Genomic DNA, 10,774 nt, shown 5'->3' with positions numbered 1-10,774 from the left:
TTGTTTGTGGGCTTCCTATTCACATCTAGTCGGCCATTGTGGGGAAAGAAAATGCTGGACTAGATAAGCCTTCAGTCTGAGCCAGCAGGACTCTTCTTATGTGATTGTGTTCCTTTGTGGCCACTACATGGTCCCATCCACATACCGCTGGGATGTGGCAGTAAAGATTCTAGTGCCCAGTAATCTCTGCAAAGGGATCAAGAGTCTCCAAAGATACCGCAGCCTCACATTCAGAGGGGAGCAAAGCTGGCAGGTGAAGGTTTTTGCTGTTGCTCCTCTGAGCGGCCTGATGTGAGGACAACATCTCTTTCTCTGGCAGGGTTCCTCCATTGCTCTCTCCTTCTCCTTGGGAGCTCACTGTGTGGGGCAGGGATCGATGCCAGGCAGCAATGGTGGGGAGAGGTGTTGGAACTGGCTCTCCTCTGCTCTTGTGGGAAGAGGAGTCATGGTGATAGGAGACCAGCTCATGGCTCAGGTTGACTCTCTCCACGGTGGACCTGCCTGGAGCCCAACAAGGGCGGCGGTGGCAGCCCAACAGGCTGCTGAAAGCCTTCCGAAAGTCCACATTGAAAGCATAGATCACTGGGTTGACCGAGGAGTTGGCCCAGCCAAGCCACATGAAAACACGGAAAGTCGTCTGGCTGACGCAGAGAGCTTGCCCAGAAACCCCACTGCCTGGCCTTGGTTCGCAAAAGGGTAGCAGGCAGTTAAGGACAAAGAAAGGCAGCCAGCAGCAGACAAATACCCCCACGATGATGGACAACGTCTGAAGGACCTTGGTTTCCTTGCAGAGCGAGCTGCGCAGCGAAGAGGTGGGCTCTTTCCCCTGCGCAAAGCCCAGCCCTCCAGCCTTTTCCAGAGACGAGATGCGGCGGATCTGAGCCTGGGCGATGCGGTAGATCCTTGCGTAAGTGCCAATCATGATGGACACGGGGATGTAGAAGCTGACCAGGGAGGAGGTGATGGCATACGTGGGGTTGAGCCGGGCGTCACAACGTGGCAACTGTAGGTCAGTCCCCCCCTGCTCCTCGACTCTGTGCCAATGGAGCTGGACAGGGATGAAGGAGATGAGGACAGAGAGGGTCCAGGCCAGGGCGATCATGGCAGAGGCCAGGCCCCGGGTCATCCGCCGCTCGTAGCGGAAGGGGCTGGCGATGGCCCAGTAGCGGTCGAGGCTTATGATGCAGAGATGGAGGATAGAGGCTGTGGAGCACATGATGTCGGCGGCCACCCACGTCTCGCAGAAACGGGTGCCAAAGAGCCACACCCCGCCCACCGCCTCAGTGACTGCCTGCCAGGGCATGACCAGCAGCGCCACACACAGGTCAGACGAGGCCAGTGACAGCACGAACCAGTTGGTGACCTTGGCGCGCAGGTGGCGAAACCTGACGATGGCCAGGCAGACCAGAGCGTTGCCCAGCAAGGTGCTCAAAACCAGCAGCCAGAGCAAGCAGACGCCTAGCACCACCCCATTCCCGCCAGGGGCCCGGGGCTCCAGGGGCCCCTGGCTGCCGTTGGAGGCGTTCTCCATCAGAGGGCGCCCACGGGCTTCCGGCGCCGACCGCCGTCCAGGAGGGTCTCCTACGCCCGCCATTCGCGCGCCCCAGCGAACAGGGTCCCCGCGGCCCCTTCGCCTGCATCAAAGACGTAGCTGCGGCTCCCGCAGGCATCGTGGGGAAGCATTCGGTCCTGAGCCTGGACGGGGCGCATCAAGAGCTTCGCGCAGCACCGCGGGCGCCACCGGGATAGAGAAATCTTGGTTAGCGGCAGGCTGGCTGGTTGGAATGAACGCGGATCCGAGAGCGAAAGTTCCCCGACGCCGCTCGCTCGCTGCCTTCCTCTCGCCGCCAGATCCAAGCGTCGTCTGTGCTTCCCGGGCTTCTGGGCATCCTCCGGTGCTGGAGGAGAAGGTGGGGCAGAGAAAGCCGCGGCGGTTTCCGCACTATCTGTCGGTTTGGGTTTGGCAGTCGGGGCGGCACTAAGACGCCTTGTTCCCTACGTCTCGTGCGCGGCGGCGGCGGCAGGAGGCGAGAATGAAGCACGTGGAGAGGGATCCGTGCGCGCGATCCTGTGAATTGATCGGCGGTCGCCTTGCGGGGAACCCTTGAGCTGCTCGCTCGGGATCGCTTCACTCAGCCATGGCTTACGAATGGATAAAATGTCAGAGATGCCAGGGCTCAGCTGGTTCAGTCCTTCGTCGAACCCCTCCCCGCGCCCCATAGCTTCTTCTCTTGTCCTGCCCGTCGCGCCCTCTGATCTGCCTCCATTCCAGCCTCCCCACTGCGCCCCCCCCCCTGCGCCCTGCTGAGCTTCTAACAGGCACAAATTCTGTAGGTGCAATTTTCACTGACACGAAAAAACTGCGAGCAAGGAAGCTTCACCTGTTGAAATTTTGCCTGCTATACAGAATAACGTCGTCAAAATCACAGGTGTAGTCAAAGCACATAGAAATAAAATATGTATTGTTATTTTTTAAAAACCAGTGGCATCATAGACCGTGGTCCTATGCATCATTGATCATGTAGCTTAAGATGCAAAAATGGAGGAAAGTGGAGATAGGTAAAGACAAGTACAAAAAGCCATCCAGAGTTCCCTTACCTTTTATAATAAACACTGAATGACACACTGTCTGAGTTATCATCTTCCAGCACACCCCTTTTGGTGATTAAAGCAGTCACAGCCACAACTTCTAAAAAATGTTAGAGCTGTGAAACTGATATGACATCTTGCGAAAAACTGTTGGCTTTTAAATAAGAAGCCAGCTGGATTTAATCTGAGTGGGAACTGCTAACAACACGATTTAAAAACCACTGTTTTTGTGCTGCAATGGTTGCAAATTGTGGAGGGCAATCCTGACCCCTGGTTTGTGCTGCTGGAGGGAGTTAGGATGAGGCAGAGGTGTCATGGCTTCATAACTCCGCCCCCCTCCAAAGTCTGCTGAAAGTGCCACTGCCAGCCAAAATGGGATGACCCCAAATGGGGTATTACGGGGGGGAGGGCAGAGACTAGGAGATGAGAGGCCATTTTCTGGAGAGGGGACTGATCCCAGAACCTCTGCTGCAGCAGCCTAGAGCTGGCACAACAAAGGGGAGTAGGAAATATTTGCTCTGCTCTTTTATCCTGGCTGGTTGTGAGTGGCAGTTCTTCAGATGCAGCAGTAGACCCATTGCTCTATTCTGCTGCACTACTCCTGGCCTGTGCTTTGGTTTCCAGTAGCTCTAAAATGCAAAAGAAGCCTCTGATATCCAAAGCAGGAAGTCTTGTTTGAGCTTTAAGGTAAAGGTAAAGGGACCCCTGACCATTAGGTCCATTCGTGACCGACTCTGGGGTTGCGGCACTCATCTCACTTTATTGGCCGAGGAAGCCGGCGTACAGCTTCCGGGTCATGTGGCCGCTTCTGGCGAACCAGAGCAGCGCACGGAAACGCCGTTTACCTTCCTGCCCGAGTGGTACCTATTTATCTACTTGCACTTTGATGTGCTTTTGAACTGCTAGGTTGGCAGGAGCAGGGACCGAGCAATGGGAGCTCACCCCGTCGCAGGGATGTCAACCGCCGACCTTCTGATCGGCAAGTCCTAGGCTCTGTGGTTTAACCCACAGCGCCACCTGCGTCCCACTGTCTGAGCTTTAGTGTTCCAAAATTACTCATGATCTCCATTTGTGTGTTGTCTTTCCCATGTCAACAGATGCTGGTAAAATGCTATGAAAATTATTATTCTCTCCCCTGCATCTCCTAGATTTCTGCTCATCAGAATACTGGATACCTTTCAAGCATTGCTGGATGAATTACCGTAAAATGTTTTGCCATTTTCCCCAAACAAGCTTGGAAAAAATAGATTTTCACATAAGAGGGAGACCATTCGCTGGAAGCAGTGAACGCAAGAAAGAACTGGTGGTTTGACTTCATAGTGCCTGGTCCTAGTCAAACTTCACGCTGCCATTTTTTAACCTAGCTAAGCTTTCCAGACAATCTGCAAAGACAGCCCCAAGGTCTGCAGTCATCTAACCAGGAGGTTTTTCTAATGTGCATTCCAAATCTAAGGCCTAATTTCTTTTAATCTTAAATATACAATCCTAATCTAAGGTCTATAACCCCTTTACTTTTTATTTCGTAAGAGATGTTATTGAAATCTAATCAGAAGCTTTTTAAAAAACACAGACCACTGATAAAATATTTTTATAACATCACAGCAAACAAATTTAGAAGAATAAACTGTTTCTTAAAATAGTGTTTTTTGTTTTCTGTTAAGCTAGATATATTGTGTACTCTCAGAAACACAAATGTAATGTATTAAATATGCAGGAAATGAGGCTTTGCTGATAACACTAATAAGTATTGTAATGCGGACTGCAGCACTGTTCTGGGAAAATTTAATCACAAAGAATTTACTTTGCAAAGCAATGGGTTTGTTATGGCCCAGTTAAGCTTTCTTCTAATTTTAGATTTAAGTGCTGCTGTTTTAGGACTGGGAGATGCAAGGAAAGTGTATTGGGAAAGTTCTGAGCATTGTTCTTCTGTGCAGAAAGGTCATTTCCACAGAGCAAAGTGAATGCTTGATTATAACTGATCAGAGACCATGTCCAGATGACCTGAGGATATATTCTGATTTGCTTGCTGGGAGGTTAAATGATATTGTGCCAAGCGGTTGCTATCCCACACTTTCCAATGCATTTTCTCATCACTTTCCTTACTGCAAAGTGACCTATATTTGGGGAGAGGAGTGGTTTTGTTGTGCAAGAGTGCCAAATCGATTTTTTGATTGTACAACCTAAACATGTTTGTATGTGATTTAATCCCAGCCAAATATAGTGACAATCTGGAAGTGCCCAGAATCTGCAGAACAGGGTTAGCTCAAACATTCTAGGGCATGCTGCCTCTGACCATGCCCTAAGCCTGTGCCTCAGAAACAATTCAGATTAGACACGACATCTCATTGAATGATCCCCCATGCGAAACAGTTCCCTTCAAATAGAAAACGAGCATGTCTGAAAGGTACAAATTTAAAACAAGATTTGAGAGAAGGTGAAGTATTGCTGAACATGATTTTGTAAATGGGAACATAGGAAAGGGAGATGCGAGGGAGTCTGAAAAGAGGGTTATGGAAATTTGGTTTAAGAAACCTAACTACGCTGTATGTCTTCTATATGATTTTTTCCCCCTTTTGCTCTGTGTGTATTTTTTTATTTTGGTGTTGGTGTTTTTGATTGTTTTTGGGTTGTGTATGTGTATGGTGTTACATTGTTTAAAACCTTTAATAAATATTTTATATAAAAAGAAAAGAAAACGAGCATGTCAAGGAGAGAGCTAGGCCTGAACCCTTTCTGTGGGATTTAGAATTCAGTATGCAGGAAACATCATTTGGCGGAAGAGCATTCCATCATATACGGCACCATCTGCAGTCTGATGTGGTACATCCTAGAGAGGACCAGCTCTGGGGTTATGGGGCCCCTTGGCAAAGTGTGGGGGTGCCCACTTAGGTGGACTACCTAGCGCTGACTGTGGGCCCCTGAGAAACTACTATTTTAAATGTCCTACCATGCTCCCTAGTGATGCAATGTTGGGCATCCCAGAGCATTGTGGGAAATTTAAAATGGCCTCCCAACACCTAGTGCCAGGGACCCTAGCTGGCATCAGCTCAGGTGCATAGCTGTCAACTTTTCCCTTTTTAAAAGGGAAATTCCCTTATTTCGAATAGGATTCCTCTCAAGAAAAGGGAAAAGTTGACAGCTATGCTCAGGTGGGTCCCGTCAGGTGCTGGGCCCTGGAGCTACCCAAGGGCGTTCATAGTGAACCTGACCACAGAAACAGGTTTATTACCTCAGCGAGAATTAGGTTACTGTCTCTACCTTTTCTGGTAACTACTTTCACCATTCATCATTACTCATAGGTCTCCTGCAGCAACTGCAGTACCTTTTCCACTCCCATCAAGAACGTGGGAGGGAGAAAACTAAGGGTTGTATCTAAGCTCTATTCCCAGAAGACTCATTTAAATTAATGGGCACAAGCTAGTCATGACCACCCATTGGAATGGGTCTACTCTGAGTGGATCTCATGGAGGAGTCAACCCACTATTGCATGGGTCAGGAGAAGCCACAGGGGACAGGATTAACCATTTAACAACCTGATCCTGATCCACAGCCTTTGCCAACCTGGTCCGTTCCAGATGTTTTTGATTGCAATTCAGCACCAGACAGCATGTGCTCATCCCTGCCTCAAAACACAGAACAGCTGTAAATGGAGGTATATGCACGCAGGCAGAGGAACATTTTGTACTTGTCTTTACATATCTCCACTTTCCTCCATTTTTGCATCTTAGGCTACATCAATGATGCAAAGGACCACGGTCTATGATGCCACTGGTTTTTTTAAAATAACAATACGTATTTTATTTCTATGTGCTTTGACTACACCTGTGATTTTGACGACGGTATTCTGTATAGCAGGCAAAATTTCAACAGGTGAAGCTTCCTCGCTCGCAGTTTTTTCGTGTCAGTGAAAATTGCACCTACAGAATTTGTGCCTGTTAGAAGCTCAGCAGGGCGCAGTGGGGAGGCTGGAATGGAGGCAGATCAGAGGGCGCGACGGGCAGGACAAGAGAAGAAGCTATGGGGCGCCGGGAGGGGTTCGACGAAGGACTGAACCATCAGTTCTGCTGAGCAGCCACAGCTGAGCCCTGGCATCTCTGACATTTTATCCATTCGTAAGCCATGGCTGAGTGAAGCGATCCCGAGAGCAAGGGGTTCCCGCAACCAAACGATGTCAGGGGAAACGGATAAAGCACAAATTCTCGAATTTTGATTTTTATTCTGTTTACTGTTTGATACCTTCTGCACCCTTGACAGCGTTGAAAACGTGGAAATGCAAACAAAATGAAAAGTGCAAATCTGAAATTCTACCACTAGGTGGTGTGCTCAGCTTTATGAAAAACTCCCGATTCTGGCGGCAGGGTTGTCCCTCGAAAACCACTTCCCCTCTTGTTAAATTAATATTCTAGTCTAAGCAAAAATAATTCTTTCTTTCTTTTTAATGCTCGCTTCCTCTTCGTCTTCTTAGAAGACAAACTGAAGCTGTAAATCATTTTGGACAAATACAAGAGGCAAGGAGAAAAAGTACTATATCTGGTATGAGTAATCTCTTTAAAAAAAAAAGTTATACAATTGACTTTAGGCATTAACATAGAATGTTGCAAAATAGCCTTGCTATTATATATGATATTGGGTGCAGTTTCCAGCTTGAGCATGGAGGAATAGTAAAAAATAATAGCCTAATGAATATATTTTTTTTAGATAAATAAATACTTGCTCATATTTAGGAAACATTTAAATTCTTTTCTTTCTTTCTTTTTTAACAATCCAGGATTTGGCCCACCATTTACATGAAGTTTCTAAACTGCTTTTTCAAAACGGTTGTCTGAAATACGTTGAAGTGCTGCTTTAATATGCTCTTATTGATTTTTTTAAAAGTTGCAAGTTACTCTGTGGTCTTGTTAGGGAGGAAGGGCAGGTAATAAATGGAAATAATAAGTAAAGACAAGTTTATGCAGAAGTGAATGTCTGTGCTGTAGGATTTCACCCTAGAAAATAATAAAAAAATTATTCTCAAGTAACTAGCTCTCTCCCATACACCCCTCAGTTCCACGATTTAGAAAAATGGAATTTTTTGTTCCATGCATGTTTATTGAAATTAAAGTGCATAGTTTTAGCAGACATACATTTACCTATCTGGAAAATAGTCCAATGTTTAGGGCAGTGGTGGAGGAAGAACATGAGACTGTCATGAGCGTAGCCAGGGTTTATGTTGGGGGGCAGGGGACAGAACTGAGTTACAGTATTTGCGACACAGTTGGTCAGTTAACTATTTTTATTGATTTACTTTATTTAGGGGAGGCAACTGCCCCCCACGCTACGCCCATGGAGACAGTTAAACCACCTGACAAGCATATTATTGAATTTCATATTCAGGGCTAGTATATATGCAGTATATACCTACATATACTGATGTTTTGCTTTTACATTGTTTAAAAGCTTTATGTCACTTTTTCTCTCTTTTTTCACTTAGTTACTGTAAACAGGCTGTTCCTCCGAGGGAGTCACCAAAGAGCTATAGAAGGACACAAAATATTCTGCAGTGACAAAACTATAGTAAGTGTTCCTTGAAACTGCCACACACCCATACCCATTTCTAGGGCCTGAGATTCCCCCTCATTTTGAGTCGTCTCAGCTTATTATATTTCACAACAGAGAACAACGGAGAGGTTTACATGACACCCTGTCACATGACACTGCTGGTGTAGACAATACTGAGCAAGATGGACCAATGGTTTGACTTGCTATAAGGCAGCATCCAACATGACTCTGTGCTGGGAAGTGGTACCCATGTTTTAGAAAGCAACATTACAAGATTGTCATATGCGCCCTGTTCATCCTTTACTTGCATGTGGTTCCTCTACTGATGTAGGAATGGGCCATATTTCTGCCTCTTCCCATCTCACATGTGCCACATTGCTTGGGCTGTCTCCATCCTCTAACTCAGTGGTTCCCAACCTTTTTTTGGCCATGCCCCACTTAAGCATCTCTAAAATCCTGGTGCCCCCCCCCCGGTGACATATAATTTTTATTATTCAAAAAGTGAACTCCTGTTCATGTGGAGGAAGTCTAAAAGGCCATTAACTTGGTCTAAGCAAGCTTCCAAATTGCCCCCCTTAAAAATCAAATTGCCCACCTGTGGGGCGTGTGCCCCACATTGGGAACCATGGCTCTAATTATTAATCTGGGGGGGGGGGGATCTTAAGTGTTTCTTTGCTGATGACAGCACTCAGCACACAGACATTGGCTAGTCCAGGAGGCAGGACATTGGGGACCCAGCCCATTCCTGTTTCATCACAGGAGTGTCCCACAGGTGAGAAAGGTGTGAATAAGCCTGTACAGATGTCTTGAAAGTGCCTTTCCGTTTTAGCTGCGGGATTAATTCAGCCTGCGTGCATGTGCAACCTCACTGCGTGGCTCAGCTAAGCTCCCTTTAGGTGGTTGGATGCCATGCTCCCCCCAGGAACATTTGGCTGTGATGTAGACACCAAACACGAGGCCGTATAAGTAGCAGCAGGCCCAAATTGCTTCCTGCACGCAGCAGCTGCCTTGTCGAAATAGTTCAAAGAAGCCTTCGTGAGCTACTCATCTTGCAAGAAGGCGTCCTTTTGCCTCTTGCAACAAGGAAGCACTTCCTATTGCCCAACGCAAACAGAGCGATCGTTCCTCATGTGCCAGAACCACTCCTCAGCTGAAGGCAATAAAAGAGAAGGCCTGTGAATTGGTGGGACTACTAAAACAAAATCAAACCCCACAGTGCACCAAACGGATGAAGAAAGGGCAAAACATTTTGCTAAGGTTTCTGTTCCTTTAGTAGCTGGTACCAAGTTATCTGAAGGAAAGACGGGGTAAAAGTGTAATGAAACAGTGCTTTTTTTAAAAAAAAAAAAAAAAGGTGTTCAAATCAAATAAAAATATATTTGACAATTGTACTACCAAAATGACAACCCCAGGATCACTGGTAGGGATTGGAAGCAGCTGTGACGGCTTGCTTCAGGGCACTCACGTGAATTAAGGGGCTGAGCACGCTTTGAAGTGGGAACTTCTGATTCACAGGTCATGTGCTGCTCAGCCACTGTGCTGCTCCAGAGCCATCCACGTGTTCAGAGCTTTGCCGGGCTGCTGTCGAGCTGAGCAATCCAATCCAGCTGTTTATGCAGAATAGTGAAAGAGGCCTGGGAATCGAGCCCGGCCCACAGCCAGGCAGTTCTCCAGGGTGCTTTGAGGCACGGAATTGAACATTATGGAGAGCAGTCATTTTATCTGAACAAAGGAACTCTTTGATCCCCACCCCCCACCCCAGCCTGCAAACAATTTTATTTCCTTTTATTACTTGGCATGGAGCATGCGATTAGTATAGGAGATCTGGCAAAGTTTAAAGACTTGCCTATACGTTAATACAATTTTGCTCTGAATAAATAGATGAAATGAAACCTCTGAGACTGATTCATCTTGTCTCTGTATGTTAAGGGGGGGGGGGGCTTTTTATTTGTACTGGAAAAGTCCTGCAAAGACTAGGTTTGAAGGAAACTGACAATAACAAATAGCCTTTACAGATGATACATTATTTGAGAAATGATGGTATTCCTGTAACTCTTTGGCATCTGGAGATATTGAAGTCTGTCTTCCCTTTCAAGGCTGTGCTCAGACATTTTATGTGGCTGTTGCGAGGCAATTCTCCTTCTAGCTTGGGCAGCCGTTGACATTGATGTATGCAAAGTGGATGAATGGCCATCCCAACTGGCAGAGGAGGTGCTTTCAGTGGTTGCTGCTCTGAATGAGGTGTACCCCATGGAGGAGGTTTTTCAGCGGTGTCTCCATGGCTGTGGAATGATCTCACAGAGATACAATTACCAGAATGATTGGTTGTTAAACTACTCTGTGAATTACAGCTGCGTCAGGGGATTGGGAGACTTCTGACAGTTCTCAGCAAACTACAGTTCCCGTCTTTGGCAGAAGCTGTGACTGTTTAAAGTGTTATGCTGCTGCTTTAAATGTATAGTGCAGATGGGGGTCTCTGCTGGTTTTGCAGCAGCAGACTAACATGTGGATACCCCTCTGGAAACTATATACGCAGGGCTTTCCCCCCCAGCTGGAACTCACCAGAACTCAATTCTGGCACCTCTCAGGTGGTCGTCATTGCAATCATAAGAGAGCAAGGGAGGAGTTCATGGTGAGTTTCAGCACC

At 47.1% G+C, this 10,774-nt stretch overlaps 1 pseudogene across 1 annotated transcript; it reads right to left on the bottom strand.

Annotated features, from left to right (window-relative positions):
- On the bottom strand, positions 1-2,178 carry LOC308586009 (D(1) dopamine receptor pseudogene; annotated as a pseudogene). Its single transcript has one exon. The product of its transcript is annotated as a D(1) dopamine receptor pseudogene (transcript).
- Positions 2,179-10,774: the final 8,596 nt, after the last annotated feature.

This window comes from Podarcis bocagei, assembly GCF_964188305.1.
Source record: "Podarcis bocagei genome assembly, chromosome: 4".
Lineage (NCBI taxonomy): Eukaryota > Metazoa > Chordata > Lepidosauria > Squamata > Lacertidae > Podarcis > Podarcis bocagei.
Note: the sequence above shows the minus strand (reverse complement) of the source record. Positions and strands in the feature narration are given on the sequence as shown.